This window comes from Lagopus muta, chromosome 20 (genome assembly GCF_023343835.1).
Source record: "Lagopus muta isolate bLagMut1 chromosome 20, bLagMut1 primary, whole genome shotgun sequence".
Taxonomy (NCBI): Eukaryota; Metazoa; Chordata; class Aves; order Galliformes; family Phasianidae; genus Lagopus; species Lagopus muta.
In genome coordinates, this window is record NC_064452.1 from 7,593,323 (window position 1) to 7,614,404 (window position 21,082).

The 21,082-nt window shown below is 42.8% G+C and overlaps 2 long non-coding RNA genes across 2 annotated transcripts; both read left to right on the top strand.

Annotated features, from left to right (window-relative positions):
- Positions 1–1,364: 1,364 nt before the first annotated feature.
- Positions 1,365–8,575, top strand: LOC125703096 (uncharacterized). The gene is made up of 4 exons (XR_007380768.1): positions 1,365–1,473; positions 5,171–5,295; positions 6,736–6,831; positions 7,982–8,575. It is a non-coding gene; the product is annotated as an uncharacterized LOC125703096 (long non-coding RNA).
- Positions 8,576–18,237: 9,662 nt separating this feature from the next.
- Positions 18,238–20,099, top strand: LOC125703092 (uncharacterized). Its single transcript, XR_007380763.1, has 3 exons — positions 18,238–18,265; positions 18,943–19,043; positions 19,131–20,099. It is a non-coding gene; the product is annotated as an uncharacterized LOC125703092 (long non-coding RNA).
- Positions 20,100–21,082: the final 983 nt, after the last annotated feature.

Consider the following 21,082-nt stretch of genomic DNA (forward strand, 5'->3'; position numbering starts at 1 on the left):
TTGTTGCTGAGGATTTGGACTAGATGACCTTTAGATAACCTTTCCAACTCAAATGATTCTGTGATCCTATGAAATAGCCACATTTACTGCAGCATTGCTGCTAGGCTCATTTTGCTTATCTGCTCAGTCAAAGCGAGGGATGTGAACTGTAATTCTGGTCAGCGTTGCTATTGCTGTGCTTTTTCTCTCCTGCTGAAACAAACTGTGATGTCATAAAGTACAACATCACCCTTTTGTCTGGAAAAGGAGTTTAACAAAGATGACACAATTTTTTTTCAGGCAAAAAAAAAAAAAAAAGCACTGTTGTTATCTAGAGCGTGCTCTTCTCACAGCACTAATCCTCTCCAAAGATAAACAGATTATAAAATTATAAAACTGGCTTAAACCCTTCCTGTTGAAGGCCTATTTCGCTAAGCAGACCTGTTGCTCAGAGCAGGTGTTTGGAGATGTCGGATGCCAAAGCTGTTTTACAGCACCGCCTCATGAGGTTCCCAAACCTTTCCCATGTGGGCAGGAGGAGGAAAGCTCAGGGACACACTTCTCTATGCTGCTGCATCCTTCCCAGCTGCCCCAGAGCAATTGGCATGTCATCTTTCCTGCAGATGGACCACAAATGGCACAAGTACTGCTGATGTGTTCTGGCACTTGGGGAATGAGATTGCATTTGCCAGTTAGCTTGCCAGCAGCCAGATTTAATTTGGAAAAGAATGGTCCACAGTTGTTGCAGAAATAGCAAAGAGCAGATTTTTAATCATCCTCTGTTCCTCCCTGTTCAGTCTCATCTCCTGCTTGGTAAATGAGAGGCCCAATCAGCTCAAATCAGGGGAAAACATGTCAGAAACAGCCAGTGAGACAGAAAACAGAGGTACCCACTCCTTGATATCATGATCTTGCAGCTGTTTACAAGTCAGATTTAGCTAATCAGAGGATCCCAGGGAGCGATTAGTCTCTCTTTCTGGATTCCATGTGTAAATTGTAGTAGAAAAGAGCTTTTTTCCACTTGCTGCCCTGATTATTTTTGCATGCTGTTGACTATTTGCAGTTTTATCCACCAGAAGGGACGTATAATGTAATTTTATGTTTGCAGATAAACATAGCTAGACTGATCAGAAATTAAAGCATTTTAACTGAGTGTAGTAAAGAAGAAAATTTCATATTATTTTCTGTGTTTATTAGTCATGGTGTTCCTCCTCTCCTTGTATTTCTTCACTGGCAGTGTTCTTTCCTTCGCTATCAGTTACACAACCCTTAAATGAATGAAGAGTGCCTCTGTCTCTAAGCTTTCAGATGCCTGAGCAGGGCTTGTTCTCAGCTGACATCAGCTCAGCAATTGGCTTTTCCACATACTTCAGTCTGGGAAAGAGGACATTGCATCTCACTTAAGGGGTGTCTGGCTTGATCTGTGCATGACTATTCTTAAGGAGAATGAAGAGTGCTGCCCCATTCACAGGACAGGACAACTCATTCTAGGAGGTGAGGGATGAGTGTAGCCTTGAATATGGAACATGGATTTTGCATTCTGGCACATTTGTATTGAGATCTATTTATTGTAGGCTCAAGCTCTTGACTTCCATCTCGTGACTGAGCACAGAACATGTTGCATATGTTGAACCATGATGCCCTGCTGTCAGCACACTTGGAAGATCTGGCTTCTGTAGGTTTTAGTCTGCAGGGCACAGCTCTTTGCATCGCTGTGCACTGACTCCTGTCCCAGGGGCCTGAATAGTCAATTGGCAATTCCTGATTCTACAGGATTATCTAGGGACTTGGAAAATAATATGTTAGACCTGCAGTCTCCGCTGGTTTAGGGATTTTTTATTTATAGTTGTTGTCTTCACTTATTATTCTGTTATCTGCTAGTTACACTTGCAAATGTGCATTTTACAGGCTTTTATGTGTTTCTCATGTTCCTTTATGCTGCTTCTTGAGTTGGTTCTCATTGGCTTTCCTCTGTCAGGCTCTCTGGAGCTTTAGCATGGGATTTGCAGAAGCACAAAGCATTCCCAAAGGCTTTTGAGTGTATCGAATGCAGCCCTGGGAGTCTGGTGACCTGGGCCTGTGGTGCTCTGCACAGTCTTGTGCTTTCTCTTGGAAAATGCCAGATTTATATAAGGCATCAGTAAATGTTTTGTAGCTGAAAGTTGATTCAGCTGCATACTCAATCTCATTGATTCCAGCCAGGCTATGATTTAAAAATTATTCATTAATGCTTTGATACGTAACAGACTGAGCACAGTGCACAAGCTCTTCTGGGGGTAAACAAAAGCACGAAGAATTAATAATGGAGAAGCAAGGGGGTATTTTTTATATCAGCAGAGCTGGGTTCGTTGGTTGAAGCAGCTCCTGCTGCTGCTTCAAGCCAGTAAAATGATATGTTGGTTTGGGGCTGGTCTGCGTACTGGCTTGTGCCTCACTAAGTGTTTCTGCTCTGAATTCTTATACTAACAGGCACTTCAGCTGGTACAGATGTGGTTACGCTGATAGAGAAGTGCTTGGCTTTTATAAACCTACAGCGGTGTGCTGGTAACCACAATAGGAAGCCAGACCACTCATTCCTGAAGTGCTATAGCTGTGCGAGCAGTGTGTGCCACGGGAGTTCAGAGCATGCACACATCTCATGAAAAAGTCAGCTCTGTAGTTTATAGCTGCCAGAAAAGTAGATAAAAAATGGTCCTTGAGAAATGAACAGGCAGAAGGCAACACTATGCAACTGTGTAAATGCATGGTTGGTCCACATCCCACTACTGGGGTGTTTTCTGCTGCTTGCATCCACTGTTTTATTATTTATTAGACAGAGGAGAGGTTTGGAGAAGGACAACAACAAAATCGTGAGTGGTTCAGAGCAGTTGGAGAGGGATCATTTCTTTGCTGGTTTTATAGTACAAAACCCAGGAGGTACGGAAGGGGTAGCAGCTATGTTGAAGGCATACAGAGGTGTTAATATTTCTGACACATCGCCAAAGGCTGTTTTATCTGCAGGAAGAGCACGTGGGTTCCAGAGAGTCCGCACAGTGTTTGGAGGGGATGTCTGTTGAGTGTTACTAAGTGGATAAATGATGTTAGCCTCAAGAAATTCCCATGAGCTGAAAATGCTCAGTGCCTGGGAAGCACCATGTGTTGCTACACAGCACATGCCCTTCTCTAGGTGCCTGCTCACCCTGCTGAGGAGGGGATACTCAGCTGCATCCACCCAGGCATGGCGACTCATGTTCCCAGCTGACTTAATCAGAGCATCAAGATGGCATATAGAAGTGGTGGTTGGTGCTACCAGTGTCCACCTTGTGCACTTACCTGGCATGCTTACTTCAGTTTTCATTGCTTATAATCATGCTCACTGTGGAATATCAGATCTCCACTGACACTAGCTTTTTGTTTGCACAAATAAGATGTTTGCAAAGTGCAGGATGATGTGCTAACTTTTTTTCATATGGTTGTTTATCTTTGCAGAAGGAGAGAGAAAAAGATAATTGAAATGGCTTCAGACTGAAGAAAATATAGTATTAATTCTTTTCTGTGAAATGCCATTAATTTTTCCCCCATTTTTTTTTCCTCCCCAATTCCTGACCCTATTTCCTGCTGCATCATAATTATTACTCATGCAACAAATTCTGTCTACACAGTTTGCATAGAGTAATTTTCAGTTCAAAGTCTCAACATCAAGGAGGTCAGAGCACATCCCTCTCTAATCTGGTTCAGGCTCTCCCGTGCCATGTACCTCTGCAGTCCTGGCTGCTGCCTTACAGCCTGGCTGGCCAAGCTGTGGTGCCTGGGGCCAGTCTTACTGCAAGCATCATGGCCAGGAGATGTGTCCCCTGCTTGGCCTCTGCTGCACCAAGATCTATTGCTGCATGGTTCAGCCATGAGGCCTTTGGGTTGAGGTTTTCCAGGAGCACAGGGAAGTGCTAGTTAAATAGGATGCTTACTTTTGTAATGAACTTATCGTTAAAGGTGAATTATCCCAAAGCTGGTGTAACCTTTAATGTGTTTGATATTTTAGAGTCACTTAAAATAAACAAACACTGAAGCTAATGTTCCCAGCAATCTGGAGGGAATTAACATCACACTGCAAAGGGTGTTTAAATTACTTCTAAAATTCTAATTAGCCTGTGAACAGCAGTCTGTGTGGGACAAATTGCCTGGCTTCAAAACAAGGCAATCAAAAAAGACAGCAAAGGAAAGCAAAGGGTGGAGGATGGCAGCTATCAAATAAATGAAAACGACCCCATCCATTTATTTAAGAAATAGCCTCTTTTGTGGCTGATGGTGTATTGTCCCACATTTACAATGGTCTGAAAGATCAGGAGGCAAAGGAGAAGCTTCAGTGGGTTAAAAAAAAAAAAAAAAAAAAGACTTTGACAAATAAAAATAATAAAAATGATGGCAATAAAATCCCAGATGCTTAGTTGCAATGAAATTAGCTGGAAACCAGTCTGGGGCAGTTGTTATTGGAATAATCAAATCAAAACAATTGCTTTGCCATAGATTCCACCTTTCCCAAAATTACTTCACTTCCTCTATTCACATATAAACCAACAGGAATTTTGCTGAAAGCATTTGTGGCTCTAAATAAACTATCCACCCCTTTGAATAAATTTGGACTTCTTGCACTCTGTTTTTCTTTACGTTGGACGTACCAGCATGCAGCAGAACGCTCCACCCTGCAATGTGATCCCTGGCCATGAAGTTGTGCTGGGTGCCAAGATCTGATACGCTGCTAGGAAAGTTTCAATGGACAGATTTTGTCTGTCAATAGTTATTTCTGTTGCCCTTTTACAGACAGATGGCCACAATCATAGAAAATGGAACTGTGCTAATGTTAGGCTTGTGCCATATAACTTGAATAGGAATTTCTCTGTGTTTTGGTCTCTGCACGTGTTTTTCCCCAATATGTGATCGGTTTTGTTTGTTTTGGCTTTATGCTGTTGTGTAACCATAACCTTCCAGTGACGAATAACGGAAGAGCACCAAGTTTGCCTTGTGTTTCCTGGATTGTTTTCATTTTTTCTTCATCAACATGAGCCCTTCTGAATCGAGAGAACTGGAAGTACAACACTCTCCACTTTATCCCAATCTGAAGTTTAAATGCTGTGTAATCCTCTGCCCACAAAGAAACATCATGAGATAGTAAAGACAAAAAAGCTATTGCTTTTTGCTTCTGTTTCGTTTCTAGGTGGCTTCAATTTATTACATCTGACTCATGGCATCTCTGATCTAAGTTCAGAGTTTTTTGCCCCTTCAAGTGAAAAAGAAAGAAATCAATGGGAATAACTGCGATTTCTGCCCCTTTCCTATGAGGTAATCACTATCACAGAACACTTCCATCCATCATTCTGCTCTACGTAGGGCCATACCTCATACTTAGAGTAGTACAAGAGCAAATATCAGCACTAATTCATTTGATCCTCAAATACGTGAGCATTTTATTCCACTCTGGAGCCTGCTTCTTCTGGAAATGCAGCTAATTTTTCTTGCACATAGTTCAAATCCAAAGGCAGAAAACTGACACAAGTAGAAATGAAGAGATCTCTTGGTGTCCCATGAGAATGCACATTGCACAGATAGTGATAAAAGACTGAATTATGATCTGAATTATAGAAAGACTCAGTCTTTTGGCAAGGTTGTCTTCATTGCAGCCTACTGGCTTCAAGTTCCACAGACCCCAAACTTGGAAACCAGCTGCTGAGATCTGAAGTTGTGGATTTTTAGCTCTTTGTTACTGGAAGCTCTCTTGTTTCTCTTCCCAAAACAAGCATTTCTGGGTTTTAATTAAGGTGTTTCAAAACTTTTTAAAGAAAACCTGAAAGAGTGGGCCATTAGCTTTACCATTGCATGAGGCAGCATTTCCCTTCTGAGAGATGAGATTTAAAACGTTCATTCTGACTGATGGGATGGTTTGAATTTTTCTAGATGTCCTATCGTAGTCATTAAAGTAAATTAGTTATGTATTTCAATAGCTAGGCCAGAACTTACACTCTAACTGAGTGCTGGAAAGGAAAGGAAAGGAAAGGAAAGGAAAGGAAAGGAAAGGAAAGGAAAGGAAAGGAAAGGAAAGGAAAGGAAAGGAAAGGAAAGGAAAGGAAAGGAAAGGAAAGGAAAGGAAAGGAAAGGAAAGGAAAGGAAAGGAAAGGAAAGGAAAGGAAAGGAAAGGAAAGGAAAGGAAAGGAAAGGAAAGGAAAGGAAAGGAAAGGAAAGGAAAAAAAACCTGTTTGAATATGATTAAAACAAATTAAAATAAGAACCACTGAATGGTAGCAGTTAATGAACTGTAGCTAACTGGAAAAAAAAATTATTCCTTCCAGTAGCAAAGCAGCAAAAGAATCCATTTGCTTTGCGAGTTACCCTCCATCATTGCTGCAGCATCCTTTGGGTGTCAGTTTTGGCAATGTCTTCCATTCATTCACTTCAGGTCCCTGCAACGTTTTCAGGAGAGACAGAAGGGGGTTGCTGTGTGTTTGTGAAATGCTCTATTTGACTTCTGTGAACCTCCCCAGCTTTATTGCATTCTTGCTGCCAGACTCAGCCCTTCCCCCATTGACTCCAAGTCCTCTGCTCTGATTCATCTGTTGCAGTGGCAGCTTCAGATCTCACTGGGTTTGTGCTTTTTCAACCAAACTGCTGACGTTAAAACTCTCATTGTTCAAAACTTCCTTCAGAGTCCTACATGCATTCAGCCTGCAGTGGTACCTGTCAGGCTTACCCACTGTAAGTTCTTCTGTTCTGTACCTTGTCTCTTAGAAAGCAAGGATTTCAACCTAAGGACCAGGCTTCAATATGGAAGATAAAGTAGAGATGAACGTGTCATTATCCCTCTGCTGGAGATGCAAAAAGAAGGTAGGAGATGATTTATCCAGAACATTATAGGATATGTGAGGTCCAGCTAGAAGCTGCCCTGGGCCCCAGGGCAGTGCCTCCATCAGCAGAGGCTCTGCAGCTTCCCCTGAGCAGGAGTCCAGCCTGAAGCCAAGCTGTGCTTCCAGCCCATTGCTTGAAAGAGTGCTCAAAGCTGTGCTTATCCCATTTTAAACCATAAATCATTTTTTCCGCACTTAAAACGTCCTTAAATTTCCAGTTTTTGTCATATGCCATTATTTCTAAAGGAGAGAATCCTTTCTAAAAGTGTCCCTACGACTTATTACTCTGAAAGTGATCCTTTTATTGGTAGTTGCAAGAATGCATTAATTTGTAAGGAAATAGGAATAGCAAGTGATTTTTATAAACTGTTTTATTTCCTGAAAGTACCAATATGAAACATTGGAAAATAATTTAAATTATGTAACTTAAAACCAGGGGCTGAAACAGGTCCTCCAAAATGAGCAATACAGTTATTAATGCAATCCAGACTTGGAAGGGGTTTCTTCAAGGAAAGGTTTTATATGTACTATTTTTTCTGTGCTTTGGAAAAAGGTTTAAAAAAACAGTGATGCTGAAAATTTGGATGGCCTGGAAAAAGAAATTCCTTTCAAGCCTCGCTAGTATTCCTGCAGTGCTTTTCATCTTTGCAGCAGGCCTTCTGACAAAGCTGGGTCAAAGCGTGCCGTTGTGAATTACATCCATGATGCTGGTGTGGAAATGGGGTGTGAAGAGTCTTACCAAGGAATGTGATGAGTCTGTGGAGGTGCAGGAGCAGGTTGCATGCTGTGTGCTCACGCACGGGTTTCCCACATCTAAACCTGGCAAAAGGCATTTTAGAAGATGCTATTTGGCAGGTGGTATTGATTTCTGGAGTAGAAAAATGCCAGAGCAAGACTTTCTTCAGTTATCTAGCTTAGGTTCAGTGGGAGCAGCACGATTCATCTTGATTTCTTCAACAGAGAAAAGTTTAATACCCTTGTGAACTGCCTTTTCCAACCTCACAGTGTCTTTTGTTCCTCGAGTCCCTGCATAGTGAGTGGATTTCTCTTAGAACTGATGTATGTTGGAAGTTGAGTGTTAGCATTTCTATCGTATCAAAATCATTCATTTTTTTCTCTGCCTTTAACAGATGTAACCAGAAATGTTCAAAATGTGGCCACAGTGTGGTAGCCAAGCAGTCTTGGAACTATGTCGGAATGCTGGATCGTATCTTTCCTTTCTCTTCCCTGAAGCATTGACTTCATCTTATTTCCTGACTGAGATTTTCATCGACTTCTTGTGTTATCATTCCCCTTACAACACAACGTCAATGCTAAAACAATCAGAATTGGATTTCTCATGCAAGAGAAAGCTCCCACAATCTTAGGAAGTGCAGAGCTGCATGGAGATTGAGTCTGAAAGCCTTTGAATCTGAATTTCCCACGAGGCTGTTGGGTTTTATTTACATTTCCTATTTCTTGGCAGAGTCGTCAGATGTTGTGAAAGTTTTCTGACTTTCTCTTCAGAACCTGAGCAGGAGTGCAAGACACAAACTGAAAGGTACTGCACGTTGTCAGCTGCAGTAGAATTTTGAAGATGTACTTTCATTGCATTTTGTCCATTTAATGTCAACATCCAGAAGCATTTTTTGTCGGTACATCTTTTTCTTCCCCGTATAGAAGAGAACAGGAGTGGGGAGAGAACCCAAAACCCAGCAATTTAACTTTGCACCCTTACAGCAATCTCAGTGGGAGCCATTTGATAAAAAATTTAACTGCCTCATGTTCCTATTTCCAACACAAGTACTAGAAAGACATTGTTAAATAATGTGCCCGTGTTTCATATGGTTTCTTCTGCGGCCTTCAATCAATAAAATGTTCTTAGATCAATACAGATGTTATTGCGCTGCTTGGAAGCGTTTATAAGTATACGATGGAGGTAGTTACAGCATAGTCAGTGCATAGTAAGGATAGCTCTTGGGCACAGCACTGCTATAACTCCACACATACACAGCAGGTATCGATATAAAATTGGATACACCAGCATAAAAATCACAACATCCTCTCTACAAAGCAACTCCAGATAAGCTGCACTGGGGGAATGAGGGCTGAGTGCATTTAACACCGTGTTTTGTTCCGTATCAGCAATGTCAGCAGAAGCGTTCTGCAGATTTATGTTGATTATTGTATCAGTAAACTGACATAGTCTCTTGCTGAAAGGATGTTTGCAAAATGTCTGGTGCCTCGGTAATGGAAAATATGGAGGATAATTCAAATTCTGCCAGCTCATTTCAAGTAGATGAGTTTTATGCTGCATGTCATGGGTGGAAAGTTCGGACTTTGCTGATGATCTACTGCAAGAAGCTGTTGTCACAATGTTGGTGCAAATAACATTCAGAATGCTGCTGAGTGAAGGCTGGAAAATATCAGAACCCTGTTCGTAATGATACTTTAACACTGAGATACTGCTTATGCCTTCAAAGTATACGCAGACTCTGAATCATTAAGCGTCTGGATTGACAAGGTAGATATTTTATGAAGTAAGCCACTAAGAAATCAAGCCCCAAGGTCATGGGCAGGTTTAGAGGTTTTTCTTTCCTCCTGTATCAGGTGTGAGATGTGACAAGCTGCTGGCAGAAAGCTGGATTTTTTGAAGGGGTCTACATTGTGTCTCTATCTATTTTTGATCTCTGAGATGTTATCCACACTATAAAATCTTTTCATGCATCAACAGCAAGAAAAGGGACTGGCCTGTCACAGCATCTTAAAAATCCTCAGGTTTGGCTGTTGTGTGGGGGTATGATGAGCGAGACCAAGGGAGGGGTGGAGAGCATCCTCCAACAGAGACAGGGGTTGTGCTGCGGGCTGCAGCCCCATAAGTTTTCTGGGGCTGGGTTATGTCTGGAGCTCAATTTAGCTATTAAATTTAATTTTCATATTAATTGCCTTTAGTTAAAATGATGTAACAAGCGTGAAGTGGCAGATAAAAACCCACACGTAGGGTGAGTATAGATTCTGATTCCAGCTAGTAAAAGCAACCAGCTTGTTAGTGGAGGTCCATAATGGGTAGCTGTAAAGCTTGCAGGTAACGCCTCAGTTTGGCATTGCTTTTGGTCTGGTTGTGTTATGAAAGCACTGAATCCCTCACACAAGTAATTGTTCATTTTGGTGCAAGCTCCGTGCAGTCAGACTCAAATCTCCTGTTTTCAAACCCAATTAGGAGATGGTAATTACCTGTGGGATGTGGGGATTTTGTTTGTCTGCAGGGGCAATGCAGATATTCCGCTTCTATCTCCCCTTTCAGTTATCAATAAAACACTGGAGCAAAAGAGTGTTTTCCTCTCAGTGATCGCAGGCAGTGTTCTGCCAAATGAAGGCAATGTTATGAGATTGCTTATGTTTGGGAATAATCATGGCAGCTATTAGTAATCATGTCTCACTGTTCTTCATCACTGCTCACCCCCAGCTTTTCAGTGTTTGACACATAAGTAGCTACTTGATTATTCTCATCTCTACCTTATGTGCAGCGAATGTGAGGTCATCCTGTAAGTCAGAGATGGAGTCAGAAGATGAATGCAAATCTCTGGAGTCTCAGTGCAGAGATGTGCTTCTCCTAGGAACTCAGCTATAACATATTCTCTATCCTAACATAAACCAATCACTCCAACTCAAGGATGAGCTGAGCAGAGGAAGCAGACACAGAGGACACATGGTTGCCGACCACTCCAGAGGGTGAGAAAGCACATTCCTGAGTAATTTCCAGTTGGGCAGAAAGGCAGTTGGCAGCTCTCGTTATCTCTGCCATGATGGTCCTGACTCTGGTCAAGCTGGGAGTGGTTTTTTTTATGTTGTTTGTTTTTTAATTCGATGTTTAATGTTGATAAACCACTGAGGTGGTCAGAAACTATGGTGGTCTAAGCATGATAAGATGGAGCTGCTGAAAATTGTCAAAGAGTTCATAAAATTCTACTGAAAACCAGTGAATTCAAATGGCATTTATATTCTCCCTTGTCTGGAATTACAGGGAGCTTGGACTTTCAGTGACCCTTGTGCAGAGATAATCATTACTGGGACCAGAATGACTGTGAAGTGAGTCAGAATGTCACACCACCAGCTCCTGGAACAGGCCTAAATATTTGAATGGCACTTCACTCTTGTTACAACTGAAGTGAAAGAACATATGGAAAAAAACAAACAGCAAAATCTAGATTGCTGGAGGAGTTTGTTGAGCTGGAACAGAGTAGTTCAATATTCAGCTTGGTGGCTGAGCTGAGATTCATGATGCAGGGCTGTCTTTGCATCTGTTTTCTCAGAACTGTATTGCCTATTTTTCCAAGGCAATATGCAAGAAGTGGACATGCTTTTGGTACATCACTGCTCAGAGCTGATAACAGCAGAAATTGGAATTGCAGGAGTAGCATGCTGGAGAGGACTGGGATTGCTGCAACTCCTCTCCATCCTTTCACAGCTGGGGCTGTGTAGGAGTGTAGTAGTGTGTAGTTCAGAGGTACTGAGAGTCATCTTTGTCATGCATCTTCTCCCTTCTTACCTCAGGTCTGAGAAGAAGGGCAGCCAAATGGCACCTGTGCAATTCAAGATGGAGCCCTGCTGGGCTTCTTAGTCCATCTCTTCTTTAGAATTATGTAGTTACACTACTGATCCAATAACTGTAAGCAAAGAATCATATTGACGAGCTCTTGAACAAATGCCAACTGAAAGGAAGGTAAACTCATCATGTCTTATGCTGCTTGGACATGAGAAATAATAAATAAAAGAAAGGGGTAGGTTATATCACACCTTCTGTTTAGTCTTTACATTTAGAAATTTAGAAATCAGTGGCTGCCAAAAACACACATGGATGAATTTGATCCAAAGCTGAGTGAAGTCAATGGGAAGTTTCTCTCTTTCAAAAGAATTTGCTGTCCAATTTTTATTTCTAAATATGCTTAAATACAAAAAGTCATAGAAAAAGTAATAGAGCCAGAAAATTGGATAGAGCTCAGTGCAAGGGTTGAAACACCTAATTGGGGTCTCATGGATGCACTTCTTTAGCCTGTCCAGGTCCATCTGGATGGCGACATTCTACTGTGTCAGCTGCACCACTCAGCTTTATGTCATTAGCAGGCTCGAGGGTGCACTCAATCCCACTATCCAGGTCACTGATAAAGATGTTGAAGAGATGGTCACACTGAATGCGTGGGTAACAAAGGCAGGCGTCAGTGCATTTTCTGAATGGCCTCTTATGTTCAGTCTGAGCTGGCTGCTAGTTGGGGACACTTCAGAAGTAACCTAGTCTCAAACAGAAACAATGTCTGGTTCAGATGTAAATACAAAAGGGTTTTGCTTTCACCATCATATGGCTGCTGAACCATGCTGAACTCTTAGACTGCTGCTACTTATCTCTGGCTCTTCCCCCCTAGGGAAAATTTTGTGAAGGTTGGTTTGACTGGCATCTGAGAAATGCCACAGTAGAGTGAGGAGCAAGTTGGCCTGATACATATTTCAGCCACACTTCCCTTATTAGAAAAAAGTAGAGTCCTAAAGGTCTAAAGCATATAACCAATACTGTTTACATGGGTGGAGAGCGATAGGAAAAGGGGGAATGGTTTTAAACTGAGACAGGGGAGGTTTAAGCTGGATATCAGGAAGAGGTTTTCCCCACAGATATTGGTGGCAACACACTGGAACAGGTTGCCCAAGGAGGCTGTGGATGCCCCATCCCTGCAGGCATTCAAGGCCAGGCTGGATGTGGCTCTGGGCAGCCTGGTCTGCTGGTTGGCAACCCTGCACACAGCAGGGGGTTGAAACTACATGATCATTGTGGTCCTTTTCAATCCAGGCCATTCTATGATTCTATGATTCAATATGGGTTTTCTGGTGTATTTGGAGCTCCTGTGTCCCTGTGACTATATTTACCCTTTCTTCCCAAGGATACACCCTTTGAATAGCGGGACTCATCCTGTATAACTTCAAACACGTAAACAAAAGATGTCTGCATGATGTGGAGACTTCTGAAGTTATATTTGTAGGTATTTGCAGATATGTTGTCCCTGTATTCCAACATCAGGAGAAGAGGCCAGCTAACATCTGTCTGCGTGCATTACAAGATTCAATATTTCATCCAATCATCCTTAACCTTTGTGAAGCCATGGTTAAGAAGCAATGTGAGTCCAGCATTAAATTTGCTCTGAGGATTTTGTGTTGTCTTCCCAAATGCTTTCAGGCCACTGTCAAAAACACTGCGCATGAGTTCTTTGCAAACCATCAGCTCAGCTGAATTTCTTCAGTACATCTCTGGCCAACAAGTTCTTTTCTAAACACTCACAGGCAGAAAGCAAAACTGCTTACATCTGGTGAGATCAGGATGATTTTAAAGCCCTCCAAAGGACTTCCTAGATGCCAGTTAGGAGTGTTAAAGGTGCACTTTGAAGCAGGGCAGATCTGGGCATGGATCCGAGGTGGGAGCAATTGCTGTGGCTCGATGTTCCCAGATTCACTCTGGCCTCTGAGATTCGGTGTTTGAGAATCAGGCAATTTATATGGCTCAATTTTTAATTCGTAAAGTCGGAAGCAGGCTTTTCCTTTCAGTTAAGTGCTTTGACTTTTACAAGTGAGAAATGTTAAACAAACAGATTGAAACCACTACAGTCATGGAAATATATCCTTTAACTTCAGGGAGATTTGGCTTATGGCCCGTATCTTATTGTATTGTACCGGCTCAATTAGGAAAAGAATAATGAATTAAAAGGTCGTAGCTCTTCAAATTAAAACGTGGGTAAAAGGGCAAAATGTGTGTGTGAGGGGGTTCCTCCTTCAGTGCCCTGGGCATTTACCATTAACTATCAATGGGAGCTCTCCATCCAACAAGCTCACTAATCTCCCCTTAATCTCATTGAGTCCTGAACATTTTCTGGAAAACATTTTTCAGAACTAATCTGCCCAGGCAGGGCGGGGGAAATGTTAAAGCACACAAATATCTGCGCAACAGGAAATAATGTTAGAAAGCTGTGAAAATCATTTATCCTTTTGAAGCGTAATGGTTTTTAATTTTCTCATGCCCTGATCTCCCTGGCAACAATTTAAAAGTGCATAAGCATTCATGAATCAAAGCTGTTCACGTCTGCATTTTTAATTATGTGTCATTGGATTGAAACTTTCCCTTTGATCTTTGCATTTAAAGGGATTTACAATTTAATGATTCCAGCCCCCCTCTCCTCAAGTCTGTGCTTGTTATTGAGCAATGTCACAAAGGGTCACTGTGTGGCAACAGAAGATGCTTCTGTTCAGGATGCTAAAGCTCGGCTGAAGCCTGCCTTATGCTGCAGCTCATGGAGAAGCTCCTCGTGTGATAGGGCTTCCCCATGGTGGGAACTCCAGGCCTTTTGCTCTAGGCAAGATGTTTGAAAACACAGTGAGATTAAACAGACTAAAACCCACCTGGCTGCCTGCTGAGCAGCCCGGCGCTGTAGGCACTGCCTCTCCTGCCCAGTGCAAGGATTTGAATCCATGTGGTGTGGGCACAGTGACAAACAGTGCTTGCTGTGAGACAGGTGGAAGCAGCCAACAGCCCTGAGTGCAGCATGTTGTCCTTGGCAGCAGGAACCAGGCAAGAAGAAGCACCTGAGTGCTCTGTTCAAGCTGCGTGGTTGTGCCTCTGGGAAGGAGGAGGCCAGTAGGGAGTAAAACTGGTGGGTTTGATGCAGGATGGGTTAGGGGGGACTTGGGTTTGGGGTGGTTTAGCTGTGTAACTGAGGGGTGTGGAGAAGCTGGGAATGAAAAGAGCAGCACAGAGCATATAGACACAGTATCTCTGAATGCCATGTAGGTGGTTAAAAGGAATGAATGACATCGGTGAAGCTACTTGCCTTTGTTTTCTCGAGAGGCTCATGAAGTACGGCAGAGGTTGACCTGCTTACCACAAAAGGCTGTTGTCGTGCTCACTGCTGGCATTAAAGGATATCAACAGCTTCCCATTAGATGTATGTGTATGTGGGACTCAATACTACGTGTAGCACATCCCAGGTGCTCTCTAATGAATTGTTCTTTCAAAGCTTTTTGCTAGATATTTAATTTTCTTGCTGAATTACAGTGTAAAGGTCATGCAGATCAGTGATGTGCAAAATGAATGAATGTTACCTTTGATGTATCTATGCAAAATTAAGGCCTTGCACAGACTGCTTTATATGCACAATATTATTGTATTTTCTTGTTAAAAAAAAATCAATTAGAAAAGTATTAAACCAAAAATCCTGAGCAGAATATTTAATGTTTTAGAGTGGTGGTGAATGGAGATAAATCCAGCTGGCAACCAGTCACGAGTGGTGCTCCCCAAGGGCCCATATTGAGGCCTGTTTTTATCTTTATTGATGACCTTGGTGAAGGGATTGAGTGCATCTTCAGTAAGTTTGCAGATGACACCAAGTTGGGAGGAACTGTCGATCTGCCAGGGTTAGGAAGGCCCTTCAGAGAGATCTGGACAGGCTGATTGCTGGGCTGAGCCCAGTTCAACAAGACTAAGCAGCAGGTCTTGCACTTTGGCCACAACAAGCTCAGGCAATGCCACAAGCTTGGGGCAGAGAGGCTGGAAGACTGCGTGGCTGAAATGGATTTGGAGGTGTTGATTGATGCTTGGCTGAATGTGAGCCAGCAGCGTGCCCAGGTGCCAAAGAAGTGGCATCCTGGTTTTTATCTGAAACAGTGCAGCCAGAAGGAGCAGGAGGTGATCGTCCCCCTGCACTCAGCTCTGGTGAGGCCAAGCTTTGAGTACTGTGCTCAGTTTTGGGCCTCTCACAATGTGAAAGTCATCGAGGCCCTGGAGAGTGTCCAGAAAAAGGCAGCGGATCTGTGAGGGGTCTGGAGCACAAGTCTGATGGGGAGCAGTTGAGGGAACTGGGATTGTTTAGTCTGGAGAAGAGGAGGCTCGGGGGAGACTGAGTGCTTGCTCGGTTGGCAAACCAGCAGCATTGCCCAGGCAACAGCCCCTTTCTCCAGCCCTGAGTCCATATGCAAACATTAACAAGCCAACAATTTCAGCAGGCGAAAGTGTAGCCGAGAAAAACATCTTGTCTTTATGCTATAGTGCACAGATGCTTTTGGAAACCTAACTGTACTGATGCTTCCACAAGCTGTTGCCAGAATGTCAAATCGTTATTAAATGGGTTTCTAATATTGCCTGCTCCACGTTGCTTTGTCCTTTGATATATTGGAATGATACTTCCTTTTCCAGGCTGAAGATGTGAAGCATGCCACTAGAAAGCTCAACACTGATGTACTTCAGTCCTGCAACATCTCCTGAGTGGCTGTGCTGAATTCCTTCCTACCTGGATTTCTCTAAAGCACTCAGGAATATGATCAAGCAGTGGTCATCATTGACTCAGTAATATTCTTCTCCACTTCTGCCTTCTGATCTTTCCTGTTTTGATGCCTTGTGCTCGTCTCAGTCTGTTTTTATATTTTTTCCATAATGTTATGGACTATAGGGGTCATTCAGTATTTTTCACACAGCTCCTCCCCAGATCTCTGTTCTTTATAGGAATACCAAGAATCATTACAACTGGCTAAAAACAAGTCAATTCCAATAAAAAATAACAATGAAACAATTCACATATTAAAATTAGGCATATAAATTATTCAGCTAATGTTCTTAAATAATAAGTACATTTGGGGAGAAGATGAAATTGAAGCTGTCTTTAGAAAAAGCAAAAAACATGAGACTAATAGAAAAAAATTGCTCAGCTCAGGGTTGCATTTATTTCTGTTAATGGCTGTGGTGGCTGGAATGGTTGTACATGTGAGCATCAGCCATAAGCCATAAACAAGGATTCCAGAGTCCTCTGTTACTTAAACATGAAAATGTCTACTGGGGTCCCCACGCCAATGGAAACAGCAAGTGGGATTCAGGTATGGAAAGTGGAACTGAGGTGCAGTAAGGATCCAGTCCTTGTTTGACAGGGGAGTTGGTCTCTACACCAACACGGCACATGGAGGGTAGGTGCATTCTTCTGGAGGAAAAGTAACCTCTCCTCTCCCTAAGTGCTGCATATCTCAGTTTGTGGTCACGTTATCTTCTTTGCTTGGATTTGAAGGATTTAGATCAATTATCCAGACTCCTGTCAGCAAGCTAGTTTAGAGGAATAAATAGCATGAGTGGCCAGATGTATGGAAACCCCTGTTTGCCTGCAGCGCAAACCAACCCTACCAAACACATGCAGTGAGTTCAGTGCTACTAAAACATGCCAAACTCGTGGCTCTGCTGTGCAGTGCCTGCACACTCATTCCAGTTTGTGACGTCCTGATCACAAATGTGGTGTCACCTCCCCCTTCTCTTTCCTTGTAAGCCCATGACAAGCAGAAAGGCAGCTGGCTCTACTGCCGCTGCTATGAAGCCTTGATCCCACAGTGGGCTTAACAGGGGGGTATTACACATAGCTCAGAGTATTCAGTCTTCAGACAGCCCAAATTCCTGAACAAGTGGAGTCGAGTCTTGAGACCTCAATGGAAGGCGCTCAGTTCTCATCTTACCTAAGGCTTCCAGTAGGAGAAGTCAAACATCACACTCCAGCCTTGGGTGATGACTTAGATTGATGAAAGAAAATTAAAACTTTCAACTCCCTGCCCTAAAGGGAGAATATAATGAGCCAGACCAATCCCACTTACCTCTTTAAAATTATTGTTATCTTTTTAAAGGAAGTCAATGATTTATGAGATATTTAGTGGGCAAAAACCTCTGCAAACACTGGGCTGGCTGGGTTATAAATGATCTGTACACAACCTGGGATTTTTCTGGCAATTCATATGCTGTCTATCCATGACTAGTGCTTCTTTCTCCAAGTTGCAGGGCGTACAGAAATAAAAATGATTTGTTGTGGTTGAGTATAGCTTAGGCAGTGGTAATTACTGCACGGAAAGGTACTTCACTTAATCAATTGGCTGATGCACAACTCATTGGAGATTTCCTTATTTGCTCCAGCGTAAAGGAGAGAAAGCAGCAACAGAAGTAACAAAACTGGCCACAAGGAAAAGCACTCAAACTCATTACTGAAAACTCTCTGCACTACAAGCTAAACAATTGCAGAAGTACAGAAAATACAGAGGGGGAAAGAAGAAAAAAAAAAAAAAAAAAAAGAAAAGAGTAATTAAGGATAGATCCTGACCCGGAAATCCTTTAATACAAACAGAAAAACAAGGACCAGAGGGAAGACAGAGAGATAAGGAACATGAGTAAACCATTGCAGTGGAGATGCTAAGTCATGGCCTAACGCAGTGATTGAGCACCTAGGGAAAGGCAGGACCAACCCAGGGCAGCGCAGGTGTATGCAATGCACCTGAGTGACTGGAGCTAGGATCCACCCCTTCCTGGACCTCATTTAAGGGTTGGCAGTGGAGGTAATAGTATCTTTTGCTGGAGATCCCTGCCTACCTGTGGTCTTTCAAAGGTAAGCAGCTCTCTTCCTTCTTTCATCTGCTCTGTTTGGATTCATTCTGGTTTGCTGTAGCCGAGGACTTTGTCACCCTGCTGTTATCATCCCATTATAGCACTTCCAACCATGCAGCATCAGAATCAGTGAAGTAGGCTTGCTTCTTTACAAGCAGAATTAAGTTAAAAATTGATTCACTTTGTGCAATGCAGTTTGCCAAGCTAAAGCACTTCCCAGGAGAAGTAGAAGGTGGAACAGTGCTTGAGTTAATGTATGTCTTGGTGGGTTTTCTTTAATGCTTTGAGAGGCTGTGTGGATAATCAGGACTGAACCATGATCTTAGGCTTTCTACCTGCATCTCATGAAAGAAGCCCTGTCCCTTAGGGGCGATTAACCAAATTTTGCAGAGGCAGAAAGAGGTGTGTGAAGAAATGAGGCAAACTGGGCCAGACCTGAGACTAAATTCATAATTGTTGCCTTCCTCTCTGAGTTCTAGCTTCTTGGTATTGCTCCTAATCCATTTATGTGTTCTTTTATAAGGTTATAAGCAGCCCTGTCGCACACATCTTGAGAGTGTGTCAGTTATTTTTTACAAAATGCTATATAATTGTGAAAGGGAGGGTGCTTTAGGTTAGTTACTTAGAAGCCATGTAAGATAAACATGTGTGTTATATGTCTTAACCTTCCAATCACAGAACTGCAGCGGTTGGAAGGGACTTCTGAGGATCATAGAATCCAACCTCCTGTTCAAACAGGTCCCCTAAATAAGTTACGCAAGAAAGCATTCAGGTGCATTGTGAGTATCTCTAGAGAATGAGACTTTATCACTTCTCAGGGCAGCCTGTTCCACTGCTCTCTAATCCTCACCATTCTTCCTCGTCAGGTGGAAATTGCTGTGTTCCAGTTTGTACCCTTTGCCCCAGGCCTCTCAGCCTTTCCCCATGAAGGAGATACTCAGGCTCTGATCCTCTTTATAGCTCTAATGCTGACCAACAAGACTCTGCAAATGTTGATTGTTTTCTTTTGTCACTGTGAGAGTGCAATTCAACACAACTGTAACTGGAAGTTGTGAAGGCAGCATCATGGTGGTCATGTAGTCAAAAGCTATAAAGGAGGCCAGGTTGCTGGGGAGAAATGCACTTTATCAGACTGAATGTGCCAGGAAAACAAACACGTATTTCAGGCTTCAACGCAGGCATTTCTAGCAACAGTTTTATTTGTATGCCATACTGATGGAGTTTGGGTACCAAGTGAGCTCATGCAGAAGCTGGGGAAGCAATGTCCTGCCCTTTTCTCTCTCTTTGTGGAATACCTCTTATTGTTGAAGCAGCCAAAGTGAATTGCTGGATGTTCCAGGACTTTGCTTTTCAGGGATTGTCAGGTTGAGGTTATTGAGGTGTAGGCTATAGCATACCTGCATCGCTGCTGAACAAAGGGTCAAACTCGAGCTGACTTGGCTTTTCTGGGAGTTTGCTTCTCTGTGCAAAAACCATGACAGCGTTATGTCTCATCACAGAGGTGCTCAGGCTCCAGAAATGTGATTGTCTCCTTGTCTGGGTATGCAACTGCACTCACAAATGTGTGCTCAGTGCAGGAACTGTGGGGATGAGAGTTCCCTCTGCGGTTTGCAGGAACGTGGGTACGGCATTCTGACAATGTGCTGTGAACCAGGAATGCCCAGCTCACTGCACCCACATGGGAAATGGTGTGGAAGTCCAGGAATTCTTCTGCCTTTTCTTCTCCTTCGAAAACTTCTCCCTTTGGGACCTCATCATATGTCAAAGATATTTAACTGTAGGTGTTTTGAGTTGGAAATACGAACCTGCCTGCTGTAAACACTAAACAACAGTTGTCTGTAACACAGCACTATGTAAATAAAAGCTTGAATGCTTTTGCAAGACCAGTTTTAGGTCATGAGTCTGTTTTCTCTTTGACTGCCCCATTTTTGAGGTCTGCTTGCAAGGAGACAAGTCCAGCACCTCATCAGTGATCCATTTCCTAATGAAATGGAAATTGGCATCAGGAAAGGAGGAATAAAATACTGGGGAGGAAAAAAAAAAAGGCAAGATAAATGGCTCTCTCTCAGAAAAGCATGCAGTGAAACAATGGGACTAAATGAGATACATTCCTGACAAAGATCTCTTCTGTTCTCTACAGGCTTTTATTGTACCTAGAGTTATGTTTTATCTTTTAAAAAAAGAAAAAAAAAAAAGTGTTCTTTATGTGATCTCTCTCTCCCTTGCCCCCTTTTCTACTTGCTGAGATTTAAGTAAGCTCTTGTAGTGCTCTATCTCTGATCAGGCTTAAAGATTTGGAAAGCCCTGAGTTTGCAAGGATAAAAAAGGCCTTAGTATCTAGACACTGATAGATCTGATTCATCACTTCGGGAGGACATTACCACACAGCCTGTGCCACAGATTGTCTTGATAACAAGCTCTGGATTTTTCTTGGCGTGCACCTTCGTTTAAAGGTCAAAGCTCTTCGGAAGAAAGAGGAATTGCTGGGTTGGGGGGGGGGGGGGGGGGGAAGAAAAAGAGGCTCACATTAGCTTGACAAAGCCACACTTTTCTCTGAAGCCAGGGGATTTCAAATGGGAACAGTGGGCCTGGTTCTCAATGGGTGAAAGGTGCTTTGGCACTGCTCTGGGTGCTGCAGGGGAGGAAATCCATCCTGCAGTGGGCAAAGCGCCAGCTGGGGCAGCAGGCTTTCCTCCTGCTCTTTCCCCAGCTGAGAACAAGCAAATGGCAGAGCAGGGATGCATCAGTTCCTGCAGGTCCCTGACCTTACACATGAATAGATGCCCCAATTCCTGGATTCCCATGTAAGAGGAGGAAG